At 38.8% G+C, this 17008-nt stretch overlaps 1 protein-coding gene across 1 annotated transcript in view; it reads right to left on the bottom strand.

Annotated features, from left to right (window-relative positions):
* Positions 1-14680, bottom strand: part of LOC306754256 (testis-expressed protein 2-like) — a 28778-nt gene extending 14098 nt beyond the window's left edge. Inside the window, exons 1-2 of the mRNA XM_079238198.1 lie at positions 14580-14680; positions 13968-14071 (exon numbers count right to left, since the gene is read on the bottom strand). The gene's annotated coding sequence lies outside the window, so the exon portion shown is untranslated. The remainder of the gene's footprint in view (positions 1-13967; positions 14072-14579) is intronic.
* Positions 14681-17008: the final 2328 nt, after the last annotated feature.

The following is a 17008-nucleotide window of genomic DNA, read 5'->3' as shown; positions in this document are numbered from 1 at the left end:
CGGTGGGCTATCATACATCAAGATTCTGACATTAAGTCCTAAAATCCCTACAAGTTTTAAATATTTGCTTTTTCCTGTGAGCAGAATCACAACTCTGAAACTCCCAGGAGTTGTTGGCTGCTAGAAATGACAAGTTTCGATCAAAAAGACAGAAAGTTATTCCGTTGGAGGAGCCGTCATCACTTTCCTTGTGTTCAACATGTTCAACAATGTTGTGATTTTTCTCCTTAAGCTTTGCTTCTCATAAGGTCAATTACTTCCCCTTAAAAAAGTTCCAACTAAGAGCCAAGTAACTTACAGCACCACAGTCTGTTGACATCACACCAGGGGTGGGAAATCGGATCAAATATCGGGATTTTCAACTTCACAATTTTAAAAGATTTCTTTTTAAAAATCTATTTTTTTTCCCAAAGAAAATCAAAATAATCCATTATAAATTTTTTGTCATTTTTATAGTTTTTATTGGTCTTTTTACTTGTCGTCTTCTTGAGCATTATAACAGCAGAATGATGATCTGGGTAATGTGTTGTTTTTTCCTAATTTCAATGAATAAAAATGACTTGTAAAAAAGGTTTTGTCCATTTTTTTGTTTGTTTCTAGTCTACAAAAATCAGCAATATTGAACAATTGTGAGAATTGCAATTGAAATTAAATAGGCACCACAAAAAAACTGGAATCGAATCGGGACTAAAGCATATGGTCACAGCTCTACACCACATAGCCTAGTTTGTTTGTTTGTTTGCTTCAAAAACCAGTCCATGGAAAGGTCATTTGGTTTTTTATTTGCAGCTTTCAACAGATCAATTTAGCGCTGATGTACTAATAAATGGTAACTAATGACAATGAGAAGTCCTGTTATTATACAGACTTAAAGAACAGCGCAGAATGCAATCTTAACATTTACACTAATAATGATAATTACAACAACAGGCGAGCCATATGAGCAGTCATGTTTCCACTCACAAAGGCCTAGCTTACATTGTACAACTTCTAAAGTTGCAGTCATCAATGGTGAGAAGAAAGTCACAAAAGTATCACATGAAATCTGCCATATAAAGGTTTATTCTAAGTAATATGATGACAAAGAACTGGTAGTAGCAGCTGAAAAAGGTGATGAAGAACTAGTTGTAGTATGAGTAGATGTAGAATTTTCAGAAGTAAATAAAAAACAAGTAGATGAAGCAAAACATGTAGAGTGAAGAGACCATGATAAGAAGAGTTGGTAGAAAACATATTTCCATACAAAATGCAGACTGCAGACTGACACCTTTATCATTAAAGTCAGGAACCAGTGGTACCCATGGTTTCACACCAGTAAGGCAATAATTAAAGACAAGTTGTAAAAGCTAAGTGACAGGCCTGTAGAAGTACATGTTAAATCAGTTATAACACCAAGTGTTCGTATGTTTTTCTGTTTCATAGTGTCACAAAAAGAAAAAGAAATCCTGAGCCCAACCATCTCTTTATCCAGTGAACATATGGAATAACAGGTCTTTCAACATCATGGAACATGAACCTCATGTTTATGAAGAAACCTTTGGCCTCCAACATGACCACAGTTCTCGCAGCAAAATGAGTCAGTGCTCCACTATAACCCTTTTCGCTCTCCGAATCACACTTAGTCTGACTGAAGCCACAACAGTAACTGACAGGAAGGAGAGAAACCTTTCCTCATGTCTTGTGTCATTACGACACCTCTGTCCTGCAGCGTATTGTAGTAGCAATGACAGCAGGCTTGAAAAACATGGCTCATCATCACTTCTTCTCAAAAACTGTGGTTAAATGAGCTCTATTTGGGGGTGGATGGATGGAGGAGGGGTAGTTTAATACAGACTCCTTGACCATCCTTTGAACCCTTGTTCAGTGGGAAGGAGGAAAGGGAAGTGAAGAGCTGGGCATCTATGGCTCTAGCGCTGGCCACCACATTGAGGTTAAAGCTATGTAGATGAGGCTTTAACCACAGTCTGTTATGGGTCTGGTGTCAGCCAGCTGGTGTGTGATTGTCTGGTGGATAGTGAGCATTGTGTGCTTAATTAAACTACGTCTTACAACAGTAACTTTTACACCCCATTAGGTTTCGAGCAACACCCTTTTATGATGTACAGGAAAGATACCAGTACAAGCAGACTAATATCCTTTCAGGTACCTGATGCAAATATGATGCCAAATAAACTGAATCCACTACTGTTGGAGTTGAACAAAGCTGGATTTAATATGAAGCCCTGATTACTTTTTTTTTTTTTTTTTTAGAAGAATAATACTGTAAAGTGCATTTAAAAAAATTAATGTAGAAGTTTGTATAACAACATATAAGGATGAATTAGCAGGTGGACCTCACCACTTCACAGCTCATAAAGCCTAAATTTACGTGATCTGGCTAACAGTGTTTTCAGTGACTCACTATGAGGATATTTCTACCCAGGCGGCTGCATTTTGCCAATACAACAGCACATGCCATCTCCCTCAGAGAATCTCAAATATCATGTCAATGAGGAAGAGAGAGGATTTAAGTTACTTTGAACATGGCATGGTTGTTGGTCTGAGGATTTCAGAAACTGCTGATCGACTGGGATTATCAAACACACTATCTCTAGGGTTTACAGAGAATCGTCAAAAAAAAGAGAAAATATGCAGTGAGCAGCAGTTGTCTCGACCAACGGAGAAAAAAAAAAGTTTGTTAATGGCAGAGGTCATAAGAGAGCAAGCAGACTGGTTGGAGATGAGAAAAACATCATGAAGTCAAATAACCACTAGTTCCAACCAAAATTTGCAGAATAGCATCTCTGAACAAGCAACACATCCAACCATAGACTGTATGAGAAAGATGGACGGAGACTTTGGCGGTAAAAAGTGAAACCTATGCAGAAGTGCATAAAACTGCAGTTTCCCCTTCATCCGCTAGGGGCTGGCTCCACAATAGAGCAAATCCCCATAGACTCCCAAGTTGAAAAGACCAACTTCACGGCAGAAATAAACACGTTTACAGCCTGGTACAAAAATCCATTTTCGGTTTAATAGATCAGGTTTATCTTCATGACAACTGTGGGAGGAGTGAATTTTTTTCTAACTCACCTGTTTAAAAGTAATTTAATCTCGAAGTTTGGCATATTTAGTGGTGTGTCCTTTTGATTGACAGGTACCAATCTCCGGCTTCAAGTAGGAAGAATGTAGAACAACTGCGGTTTTTAGCCGGTTAACAAAGTAACTTAGTTTTAGCCCGCTTCCTTCTGTTAGGTGGTTAGCTTCTGTTATCTCCTGTTATCTGTTAGCTCGGTTAGCTCTTAGCTACAGGCAGCTCAGAGTTCGCTAGATGACAATCATCCACCATGACGCTCACAGCCCCCCTCTCAGCTCCACCTCTTTGCCCACATGTGTATTTTCCTGGCACGTCACGGAGGCTACGTCCATCTCTGTATACAGTCGATGCATCCAACTCACCAGGTGTCATTCCTGTTGCATAAAAACAGGAAACTGAGGCTACAATTCACAGAATCACCAAAACCGGACAATGTAAAAACTTTGTCTGGTAAGATGAGCCTCCATTTCAGCTGCACATTCAGATGCTGAGGTCAGAATTTGGTAGAATTATCACAAGAGCTAGGATCCATTCTGGCTTGGACCAAAGGATCAGACTGATGGCGATGTAATGGTTTAACCTCCACAGCCCATCTGAGTAATAATGCTGACCATGTCCATCCCTGTATGACCACAGTGTACCGTGTTCTGATGGAAACTCCCAGCAGGATGATGCAACGTGCTACTGTTCAGATCATCTCAAACTGCTTTCTTGAACATGACAATGAGTTCACTGTCCTTCAATGGCCTCCACTGCCACCAGATCTCAGTCCAACAGACACTTTTCTTAATTTTTTATGTTACGCAAGATTTTTTTTCATGAAACCATGTGTGACCTCTTCATGGTTTAATTCTCTAAATTTATCTCTGCAACTAGAGTAATATGATGATGTATATAGCTTGCTGAAAGAGCAAAACAAAGGTGTGTTGAGTGTGATTTTGTACATGAGCGAGCCTGTTTGACAAGCATTTAACAAAGTCTTTTCAGATTTCAGATGTTCCGGAGACAAATAAACATGGGCAGCCCAGCAGAACTGTACCAGTTCAAGAATGCTGACAAACTGGTGGCACAGGCAGAGACTGAAATGTTGGACAGTGAGATCATTATGAGTATCAACTACCTGCCAGAAATCCTCTACCAGCAGCAGAGTCCTAAAACATATAGCTGTACTGTTGTTGGTGATTTAGGCAAGCATAGCACCTGGACACTATTCCTGGTATTCATTCATTTTTGTTACTGTAAAATCCACCTGGAGGGATATTTATTCCTTTTTGCTGTTTTCTAATTTTAAAGCTAGAAACAAGTTGATGTCTAATTTAAATAATGGTAAATGATATTCAACAGTCTTCAGTCACCAAATAAAGGAGGGTTTAAACTTTATCTTTTTGAGAAGTTTTATGTATGTAACATCATTTTAAAAGATTTAGCTATTATTTTTCACATCAGTTTAACATCATTACCTTCAGTTTGTAAGTTTTACCTTACCATGAAGCAGGTAAGACTGGCAGTTTTGTTGTGGCTGGGGTGTGTTTTAGTAGTATGGTTGTCTCTAAATATAAATATAAATGAATGTCTATGCTTTAAAAACATGAGCCAAGAAGGCTGAAATTACAGCTGCATTTGTTTTTCAGGATTTATCACTTATTGTAATCAAAATAGCTGCATTGCTCAATTATTGCTTGCAACAGCTTAGCTGTTGTGGATTACAACAGTGACTCGTGACAAGCATGTGACACGGCATGGACCAAGACTATAAAGTTTAAAAAGAAGCCTAGTTTAAGAAAGGAGGGGGGGGGGGGGGGGAATGACACTGTGGAACAGTGTTTTCTAACAAAGCGGCCCTGACTTTACACACAGCTACCCAGAGAAAACACTTGCTTTAACTCACTAAAAAGCCATTTGGAGTGTAATTAATACCGTTTGCTTCTGTTTCACACCCCGTCACATCATTGACCCAAACTCGTGTTTGTGTTAAATAATGCACTCGTCACTTAACTTCTGAAGCACATCAACAAACCCTCATTACTTTTGGATGAATGCTTTGGCTGCAGTAATGACAGATCAGAGATCTGCAGCCCTGCTACAGTTACAGAAGCTTGGTGAGCTGGATCAAGAGCTCCGACTACCACCAGAGTGCTTCTCCAGACTTCCTAAAGGACTTTCCAAAGCAGTTGTTCAGATGTTGCCTGCCTTCTGTTCCATACTCTCTCTCGAGTTGATCCCAAATTACTCCATTAATGCTGAAGTCTGGGTTCTGGAAGGACTCATCACTCCATCAGACCGGCTGCTACAGATTTCCAGTCCAGTTCTTGAGTCATTTGGCACAAATCAGCCTCTTCTCCCTGTTTATCTTCCCAGACAAGCATCCTTCCATGGTTTTTGCTGTTTTACCATAAACATGCATGTTTCTGTTACTACGCGACATTAACTGTAGTTAGATACTGACAATATGGATTCCTGGTGACAAATCTTGCAGTAATCCAGCTGCCTTGTGACATGTTCCACATTGAAGCTAACATGGAAAAGAAGAGCTTGTTTTTAATCCTTCAACCCAAAAACTTGGTTTAGTCATGGTTTATAGCTCTGAGAAGTGGTTGAATAATCATGAGGTCAATTTCCTCAAGACTTTGAAGAAGCTCAGCTGTCTCATCTTCAATCTTCAATGTTATCTACTAAAAGATCCATCCTGAAATAAGCCATGGCCAAAGTGGATGTTCTGCAAGTGAGGAATAGTGACTTTGAGGAAATCATCTACCCATTAAACCACATCTGGTCAAACTCTGGAGAGCACAAGGCCAACTTCCTGATTTACCTCCACAAAGACCCTTTTGTTTTACCAAATAGTTCCAAGGCCCTGCCTGATAAAATACTACATTCATCAGTTTCCTCAAATACGGACATTTAAAGAAAATCTGCAACATATTTGTGAAATTGTCTCAAACGGTTCTTCCCCTAATTCAGTTCCACAACAGCAACCCTCGCAGTCCCACGAGACAACACACAGAGAAGCAACTCCACAATGACAGTAAAAAATGAATGTAATGAACACAAGGAAGACAGAAACGAAAGATTTACTTTCCAAGATCAGATGCACTGACAGACTGAAAGACAAGCTGTTAGTTAACAACGAAGAACCTACAGGGAACCAACCAAAATCTAATATAAAATCACTGCTGCTATCAGCGCCTGACAAAGTGAAAGGAATAGGCTGAAGCATTTCTCTGGCTGTTATGACAAAAGACCACATTGTTGTCGAGTGTGAGAGCAGCTCATCGGAGCATGAAATGGTGAATGACTGCATGAAACTGAAAAAGAGTGGCTTTGGTGTCATAAAAGATGGCTACGCTGGCTCAAATCAAAAACGGAAAATGAACTGACTGATGCCAAAGACATTTAAGCCTGCAGATGCACAGCAGTTTAGTGAATTATGTCTCAGTTTCAAGTGAGAAAATCAGAAGCTTCATTTATAGGCGGTCTATATTTATACCTCCACACCTCCCACCTTGCATCGGTCTGTTCCTGCTGGTAACAAGTCATTTATGATGACAGGAGTGAGACAACTGCTGCTGGTGCACAGGAAAAGCAGCACCTGTAAAGGTCTGAAATTCACTGCAAGCTGGCAGTGACGTCTCGGTAATGGTCAGCAGCCTGTGTACAACAATAGTGTTGTTTCTGGCAGCTGCAGGAACAAGGACAGAATAATGAGCTTCAGCTCAGACTTAAAGCTTTAACTTGTGTTCTTGCAAACAGGTTTATGTCGAAATAGAAATTTATCTCAATGTGTTTCTCTGCAAATGATAGTGTGGCCTTTGTACTAACAATATCTTACTGAAAAACATCACATTTATCTCTAAAAGTCTACAAAAAAAGACACACCACCGCAAGACCAATAAAGTTTGGACATTGCTCTGATAAACCACAAGGTTTATGTGACAAAAGGCTGGGCTTACACTGTTATAAAGACTGTTGGTGGTTTGAAATGGGCTATACATTTAGTGAACCAGACATCTTTATTTATAAAAGTATAAAGATGTCTATAAAAGACTGAACATCTTCATCAACACTGTCAACATGTACAGCCTGAGGCACCATCTCTGTGCTGGAAAATCCTGCAGATATATAAATAAAAAAGCTTTGCTGTCCTGCCTTTCACCAAGTCTGCAGGTAAGCATATGCTGGTAAACCTTATTGGTGCATTCAAAACAGTCCCCAAAATTTTATCATACACACCCTTGCAGAGCAATCACACAGATTTTTATTGTACCAAAATAATCCTTCCAGACACGTTGAGCTTGCATGCCACTGAACAGGGAGGGATGTCATGGCTTCCTGTTGTTTTTGCTATGAACTTGACATGCTTAGAGCTGAATGGAAGACTTATTGATACCTGGTGTCCATTTAACACAGATACAGTATTTTACATTACAGAGGCTGGAAATATAGAGGTCCAAAACTCATCGCGTGGACATCGGGGACAGTGCCTCTGGACTGGCAGACTGGGGTGGTGGTCCCCCTTTTTAAAAAGGGGGACCGGAGGATGTGCTCCAACTACAGGGGATTCACAGTCCTTAGCCTTCCCTGTAAGGTCTATTCAGGGGTCCTGGAGTGGAGGGTCCATCAGACAGACAAATCTCTGATTGAGGAGGAGCAGTGTGGTTTTCGTCCTGGTCACGAAACAGTGGACCAGCTCCATACCCTCTTTGGGGTCCTGGAGGGGGCATGGGAGTTTGCCCAACCAGTCTACATGTGCTTTGTGGACCTGGAGAAGGCATTCGACGGTGTCCCCCGGGGACTCCTGTGGGAGGTTCTACAGGAGTATGGAGTACCGGACCCCTTTGTGCGAGCTGTCCGGTCCCTGTACGACAGGTGTCAGAGCTTGGTCCACATTGCCGGCAGTAAGTCGGATTCGTTTCTGGTGAGGGTTGGACTCCACCAAGGCTGCCCTTTATCAGATTCTGTTCATAACTTATATGGACAGAATTTCTAGGCGCACCCGAGGTGTTGAGGGGATCCGGTTTGGTGACCTCAGGATTGGGTCTCTGCTTTTTGCGGATGATGTGGTCCTGTTGGCTTCATCTGGTTGTGATCTCCAGCTCTCGTTTGAGCGATTAGCAGAGTGTGAAGCGGCTGGGATGAGAATCAGCACCTCCAAATCTGAGACCATGGTCCTCAGCAGGAATAGGGTGGATTGCCCTCTCCGGGTCAGGAGTCAGGTCCTGCCTCAAGTGGAGGAGTTTAAATATCTCTGGGTCTTGTTCACGAGAGAGGGAAGGATGGAGCGTGACATCGACAGGCGGATTGGTGTGGCATGTCCCTCAAGGAGGAGACCCCGGGGAAGACCCGGGACCCGCTGGAGGGATTATATCTCTCGGCTGGCCTAGGAACACCTTGGAATCCTCCCCGCAAAGTTGGCAAATGAGGCTGGAGAGAGGGAAGTCTGGGCTTCCCTGCTTAAGCTGCTGCCCCCGCGACCCGACCCTGGATAAGCCGTAGAAAATAACTAACTAACTAACTAACTAACTAACCAGATGGCTGGATGGAGACTCCTTTGCTAACTAACCTACTTTAAACTGATATTGCGTTCTTTTAAATGAATCTCAATAATCTGCTCTCACTTCCCCTGCAAAGAATTTTAAAACAGGCAAATCATATTTTGGACCAAGTGTCTTAAAAGAATTAAACTTTTCAACAACATCGACTGCATTCCTGTCTTTGGCAATGTATTTTCTTACTGCAGCTGTCATCTCTTTTCATTTCGGACATTTTCGTAGCATGTGATAGACTTTGCAAGCGAAGAAGCAGGAATAATTTGGTTTATAGCTGATTACTTTCCTTGGTGCGGGTGAAGATGTTGCCATGCCGAGCTTGAGACTTTGTATTGTAGAGGATGGCATTTCAGGTGGTGAAACAAATTTATGCCATTCACAGTTTGACAGCATATTTAGTAGATAATCGTGTTTGTTGAGTGTCTTTTTTGCAAAACCCAAACCACTGTCAGATGATAGATCCAGTGCTGTGTTTCTTCTGATGGCTATTTTGTAGGATTTTTACAGGATACATCAAGTATATTCCATGCATTTCCACACCGCGAGCTGCATCATGGCACTATTTCTTTTTAATTCAATTAAACTTTATTTGTATAGCACCACTTCACAACAATGTTGTCACAGGGCACTTTACATACACGAATCAACATACATATCATTTCGAGCCAATTCATACATATCCTATAATAGAAACCAACTGATTGCATCGAGTCATGATTTCGATCCAATCCCCCATCCTGAGCATGCATACGGTGACAGTGGGAAGGAAAAAACTCCCCTTTAACAAGAAGAAAACCTCCGGCAGAACCTGGCTCAGGGTTTCTTCTACAGCAGAAATTGTTACAGCTCCCAGTTTCACATTTTCTCCAGTTTGCAGATTCAGAATCAAGATTCTGTTTGTTAGTTGCATTGTACAAAGTAAATGTGTCTGCTGGCTATGTTGTTTTAAACATCTGTCTATAGGTCACACTGCTGTAGATTGTGCCAGTTCAAGAGTTCAGTATTTTTGCAGCTTGTCGATGCAGGACAGCAATACTGGAGGCTCTCTGTCCTCTCTCAGAATTGATAATCCAAGAAACATGTTAAGATTTGCATAAGTGTAAATAAAAAATTTTATCTTAGTAATTATATATATTTATATTTTATATTTATTTATTTATTTGTTCATGTCATGTTCAGTTCCACTTTACATTGTTTTACATGAACAAAAAGGCACAGATAGAAGATAAATCTTGTGTAATCTGCTACTTGAAGCACATTTCAAATAATAAGTTGAGTTGACTTCAATAAATTAACCCCCACTCTAACCAGGTCACCACACACAACTTCAATTATTTATATTAAAAAAAAAATCTGTCTTGTATATTATAACAACAATATGCTGAAAGTAAACACCCCTTAATCAACCTTCTCTGTCTAAAATGTCATGCTGTTAGAAGTGGAGGTTTTTTTTAAATCACTTATAATCCATCTAAGCCATGAGTCAGGAGCCTGGAAACCACGACAAGCTTAAAGGCCTTTAGCATATGACAAGTCTCCTATCGAGCAGATCTAAATCTGGCATAAAAAACCAATCACAGCAGAGAAAAGGCTTTCCATATAAAAACTAGAAGCCATCTTTTTTTTTTTAATCCATTCAGGTAAAACACTACATTTTAATGCTACATCACCATCCTTCACCAAGTACTTTGTTACACTTTTTCTTTTCACCAAACATTAAACAATGTCTTCATCTCAGCTGGTGTGGGTGAAAATCTTCTAAACCTCTTGACTAAAAACCAACTGAATAAAAATAGTTTGGACCTGAGGAGCGATTGGAGCGCCACAAAGCCGGTTAAAGCTATGAACAGGTGTACAGTCAACAGGGGTGTGCGTCAGTACACTGAATATGATAAGCAGCACAGGTTTCCAGTGTGTCACAGTCTAGATTAAAATGACACACTCCCTTAAAGGAAAAAAAACAAGAAATCTGCTGCTACCTGTTTAACTGCATTGAAGAACAGAAAAATATTTGGTTTGCAAAGAAGAACCTCTTAAATTCAACTGTGTTATAAGTCTGGATGGATTTTTTTTACACTGAATTTTAACCAATTCGTAATGGATCCACTCAGATGCTGGTGATGACCATTTATTGTGTTTATTTTTAAACCTCCTGACAGAGGAAAGAAAATGACAATCCTACTTCAGATCATTTAGATATGCTGGTGACTGTGCGGATGTGTTAGATCAGTGTGATATCTTCTTTCACTGCACCTGCTGCTCCAACTGAAAAACCTCCATCTGTCTTTCACAAGAGTTACAGCCTTGTTTTGCTTTTTCCTCAAACGACACCTTCATCGGTCTCCATTTAAGAGAAAGAGAAAACCTTTTCAAAGAAGAAACCAAAATAAATTCAACCTTTTGACAACTGTTAACAATGCCAGACCTTAAACTTGAAATTATATTACATTACTTTCTTATATAACTGACAATAAACATTCATAATAATGAGGCCAGCAAAGACAATTTAGTGGAGAAGTAAGCTTCGTGTTTGTCTTTTTCATAGAAATTAATCGGCAGTGAAAAAGAAAAGATCTTGTAATCTTTGCCACTAATCACTACTGTTCCCAGTAAGAACATCATTTATCTTATATATAGTCAGAGAATCATGACTAATAATCATGACTGGCAGAAAAGATGTTTTGATACCTCACAATCGGATGAACACTGAAAATCTGTGGAATTAAAGAGTTTGTAAAAAAAAAAAAAAAAAAAAAAAAAATAGGTATAGACAACGTTATGCTCTCCCCATGTATGCATGGTTTCTCTCCAGGTACTCCAGTTTCCTCCCACCGTCCAAAGACATGCCTGTTATGTTAACTGGCTACTCTAAATTGTCTCTAGGATTGTAAGCATGAATGCTGGCCTTGTAATGGACTGGCGACCTATCAGGGTGAACCTGCCTCTCAGCCAATGATAGCAGGGATAGGCTGGAGCTTCCCTACGACCCTTAATTGGAACCAAGCGGCAACATCAAGCAGTTAAACGTGCGGAAGTGCATAAAACTGCAGTTCCACACTCATCCACTAGGGGTTGCAAAACAGAGCAAATCCCCATAGACTCCCATGTTAAAAAGGCCAACTTCACGGCAGAAATAAACATGTTTACAGCCTGGTACAAAAATCCATTTTCGGTTTAATAGATCAGGTTTACCTTCTTGACAACTGTGGGAGGAGTGAATTTTTTTCTAACTCGCCATTTAAAAGTAATTTAATCTCAAAGTTCGGCATATTTAGTGGCGTGTCCTTTTGATTGACAGGTACCAATCTCCGGCTTCAACAGTTCCAACGTGACTTAGCTTTAGCCCGCTTACCTCTGTTAGCTTGTTAGCTCCTGTTATCTCAGGGTTAGCTCGGTTAGTTTTTAGCTACAGGCAGCTCGGAGTTCGCTCGATGTCAATCATCCACCATGACGCTCACAGCCCCTCTCAGCTCCACCTCTTTGCCCATATATGTATTTTCCGGGCGAGACGACACGCATGCCTCTGCCAAGATGGTGATGGGAGGAATCGCCCACCAAGCTTCAATTCAGCTCTTCAGAAACCTATGGGTGACGTCAGGGGGGCTACGTTCATCTCTCTATATACAGTCTATGATTGTAACAAGCGGTTAAGACAATGGATAGATGGATAAACAAAGTTATTACTCATTCCATATTAATAAATCTGAATGTGGCATTATCTCACTGAGAGAAACTGGTTTTGGGCATGTGGGTGTTTTTGTTACACCAGTGAACTGAATCCACTAAAAATCCCTTATTTTGATGCTTCTTCTAGTTTTTAAGCCTTAAGTTTCAAATTATTGTTATTGGGCATCGAGGAACAAAGTTATTATGGGGTACTATTTTAAACATTTGAATTTGGCATTATCTTGGCAAGAAAAGCTAATTAAGGCCTGCAAACATTATCCAACAAAAAAACACTTTTCTCCTCCTTATTAAAGAAGATTCTGACAGCTTTCCTGTCTTACATGTGTTGGATGATTGCAGGATGAATCATATGATAGATCACACTAGTAACCACGCAACTATTCCATCTGGCACTGTGGGCCGCACTCCTTACCAGTAAACTGTCATGTGATTTATTTACTCATATTCATACTCAGTATTAGCAAGTACTCAAAATACTTGTAATCAATTTGAAAAAATGTGACATCAGTGCATCTCTAGTAATCTAAGTGCTGATACTTTCTATCACAGTTCCTGATTCGCATCAGTGGGACCCTGGCATATTTATTGTTTCTTTAATTATAATGTTTTCTTATTCCATTTCAGTTTTTAAATATTTTTGGAAAATATATGGATATTTTTTCTTACACATTTCCAGGAAGATATATTATCCAGACATAAACAGTTACAGCAAGCTGAGTCTTAGTCTTATATTTACAGTGACGATGTATGCATTGACCCTCTCTCCCCTTCTTGTTCATTTACATTTTTTCCCCCTTTCAGCCATTTTCAACAAATATTTCCATTTTGCATTTCTGACAGACAAGCATGTATTTTTGTTTTCAGAAAATTTACTATTGTGGAATTTTATTTGTGTTTATGAACATGAATAAAATTGTAATAAAAAAGACCAATATATATAAAGGACAAAATCCCAGAAATGTGTGTCCTGACTGATCCAGGTTCAGGTATGACACCATAGAGTCAAAAAATACTATGAAACTAGCTTTAGTTTTCCTGTCCAAGCTGTGGTTTAATTTTATTACAAAGCTGTATCACCAGATATGAAAATCAGATCCACCAACAGCGCAACTGCTGAACTAAACATTAAAATATCTTCAATATTTTGATTTAGAAAGTTGATATCAGGACAACAATGATGTCACATCATTCACAAGACTTGCACAATAGAAGGGCAATGAGTGAATGAAAAACACTTATTGAAGCAAACCGATTAGATACGAGACAGCGCTAATAGGAAACAGTTCAACAAACATGCAAATGTCTCAGGAGGTACTACATGCAGAGAAACCTGTACAACACCTTGCTGCGATCACCTTTAGGCCTGCAAGGCCTTTGCTTGTGAGCCTTTAAGTGAAAATATGATCTAAAACTGCACCAACAGGCCCCTGTAAGCATCAGTAATGTTTGTCCTGTGAAACAAAGCAACACAAGCTTCTGGTCGACCAGCCATCGGAAAGCCTGTTCCGGTCAGAGCTTATGATCACTTCTCTTTCCTGCCCTCTGCTTTGTTTTCTCCGTCTCCCTCTCCGACTCTCTCGACTTTGACCCCACTCAGGTCATTTGTAGCTCAGGAAACGGATCAATAATGAGTTCAAATTTACTGGCTAAGTGCTTACCTTGTATCCTCAGTGCCATTCAATCCAGCCTGGGACTTGCATCTGCCTGCAGCAGAGTCAAGTTTCACATGTCCGAGGTGCTCAGTGGGCTTCTGAGAAACACTCTGTTAGAAAGAAAAAGACCAAAACATTGTCAAATACAGAAAAACACAGTCCATCATCTCTACTCAGACATGTGGGACGTACATGATGGGTGTTTATCTAGCTCTGGTATCATTTCCAGCTTTTAATGAGTGCAGCTGACACCCATTTGGTTAAATAACAATAGTTATAAAGCTTCGTTGTATTGGTTGCACATGTTGAAGAGGATTCATGAGAGCTACCTGCATTAAAAACACACTTCTTCAGCTTTATGCATGAACAACAGCTGGAAAAACCAGCTTGTCTTGTGAATCAGGTACGACAAGATGCTAACAACGTACACTGACACACTTTTAGACATTTCTAACGTACACCTGACAAAAGAGGAGCACTGATAATAAATAAAAAAATGTGGACGACGAAAACTAAGTGCTAAATTACTTTTAAAGTCCGTGCGTGACCCACGTAATCTCAACAAACTCACGGACTGCTTTAAAAAAAAAAAAAAAAGTCATATAAAAGACAGCTTACCGTGTGTGAGAGGCTTCATTTCGGTCTGGATACTCCGAGGGGGGGAAAAAAACTTTTAAAATTAGTTAAATGATTAAGGCAAAATCACGTTTCTGTCATCGGGTCCAGGTCGCGGTGAGCCTTGCTTTCTCGCTGTCTGTTGACAAGAGTCTGACTGGAGCCAGTTCCTTAAAGGCAAAAGAGATACTGCTTTTTTAAGGCCAGAGTAATCGATCCCCGCAGCCCTGATAACTGGCCTTTTATGCAGCTGTGAACGAATAATCGATTTTTTTTATTATTCTACTTACTATGCCTGGGGAGGAGGAAGCAAAGGTGAGGTTGTAAACTGTGTAAAATGTAAATATGTTGGGACAGTATTGTTTTCAATTAAAACATATCACAAAAGACTCGGTTCAGATGTTATGTTTGTAACACTTAAAAACCAAGGGAAAAAACACAATTAGCTTTAAATCAAATAGTTTTCACTCGAAACAAACAGCCAACTCTGGTTTCCCTTCCAGTCCCAACTTTTCAGGCTGAATCCGTGGCATATGGGCTGGTCCTCGCAATGCGTGGGTCGTCTGTGGAAATGAATTACACGATTTCCAGAAAAGTTGCTCTAAGTGCTTAATTTGATTAAGCAAAATGGCACAGATGTGCTTCTGGTGAAGAAAACAACAGATTTAAACAATAAAGTCCAGGCAGGGACTGAGGTGTGGAGATGTGCTGTTGCCACCTCGTGGTGGTGGATAGGAACTACACTAAAGGGAACTTCTACAAGTGATGTTTTACTGTGACCTGAAAAAAAAAAATCAATTTGTAGATATTGAGGGGTAAAATATCCGAGAAAGGGTGGAAGCAAGGGGGAGAAACTTAAGCCTGGCCACCCATCCACCCACTGATGAAGACTAATCATGTACTGGCGAGCTGGGAATGCCTGTGGAAGCTCCTGCCTTGGGCTAATTTCTATCTGCATTTCCAGGGCAGGTAAACTAAAAAGAACAGTTAAACAATACTACAAAAAAATAAAAATAAATAAAAATCAAACAAACAAGTCAATGCCCTTTTCCTTCATAACTTAAACTATGAAACAAACAAAAAAACAAAACAAAAAAGAAATCCGCCTTTTTAATTGTCTATCTCAGGTTTTAAAGCCTATTAATTAAAAATGAATCATAAAAGAAAATATCAAGACCTACAATAGCCATGCATTGATCAGACTGCACTGATTCCTCATGGTCTGCTTTTTAATCCCATCAAATGGTTTCAAGGCACCAGGAAGCTTTCTGTTTCACTTCTTACAAGAAAAGAACAGATTGTACAAAAGCAGAGTTTCTTTGGGGGACTTTGCAATCCTCACTCAATCTTGAGAGTCTTGTCTCTCGCCCCGGACAAAGTTGTACAAATTTTTCTAAATTTGTACAACATATTTTCTAAAACAAACCAGAAAGATGAGTAGAACATTAAATAACAAAACTCAGCCTTTTTATTAATTATATTTTACATGTATATATATATATATATGTATATATATGTATGTATATATATATATATATATATATATATATATACATATATACATACATATATACATACATACATACATATATATATATATATATATATATATATATATATATATATATATATATATATATACATATATGTATGTATGTATATATGTATGTATGTATATATGTATGTATATATACATGTATGTATGTATATATGTATGCATGTATATATATATATATATATATATATATATATATATATATATATATATATGTATGTATATATATATATATGCATATATGTATGTATATATACATATATGCACATATGTATGTATATACACATATATATATACATATATGTATGTATATATATATATATGTATATATATATGTATATATGTATATATATATATATATATATATATATATATATATATATATATATATATATATATATATATAGATATATATGTATATATAATTTTTTTCTAATGACTAGATTAATTTATTTAACTTTTTTTTGTATTACTTATGTTCTCTTTATTTCTATATTCCAACAAGAAAACATTTTTTTTCTGACACATTTACAACAGAGTATCCACAGAAAGATTTCATCAATGAAAAGAAAAAAATGTTTCATCCTCTCTGTGATCTCTGTCACACTGTCTGACTTCTGTCAACTACCTGCCACACAGCGGTTGGACTGAGTAAATGTGTGGTTAAGAGTATTTTGGCTGTCACCACTTTAAACTGTAATTCAGATACTTAACTACAGAAGATTATCAGCTAAGGGCTGCTTATGTAAGTAAATATGTCCAAACTCAATACCCAATGTGTATGTGTTTCACAAACAACTGAAGTAAAAGTAATATTATAAGACATTAGCTTCTGTGCGGCCCAATGAGCATTATGGCCTCAGTGTGGTCAACCTGT

The sequence above is a fragment of the Telmatherina bonti genome (assembly GCF_933228915.1).
Source record: "Telmatherina bonti genome assembly, chromosome: 3".
Lineage (NCBI taxonomy): Eukaryota > Metazoa > Chordata > Actinopteri > Atheriniformes > Telmatherinidae > Telmatherina > Telmatherina bonti.
This window is presented reverse-complemented; position numbering and strand designations above follow the sequence as displayed.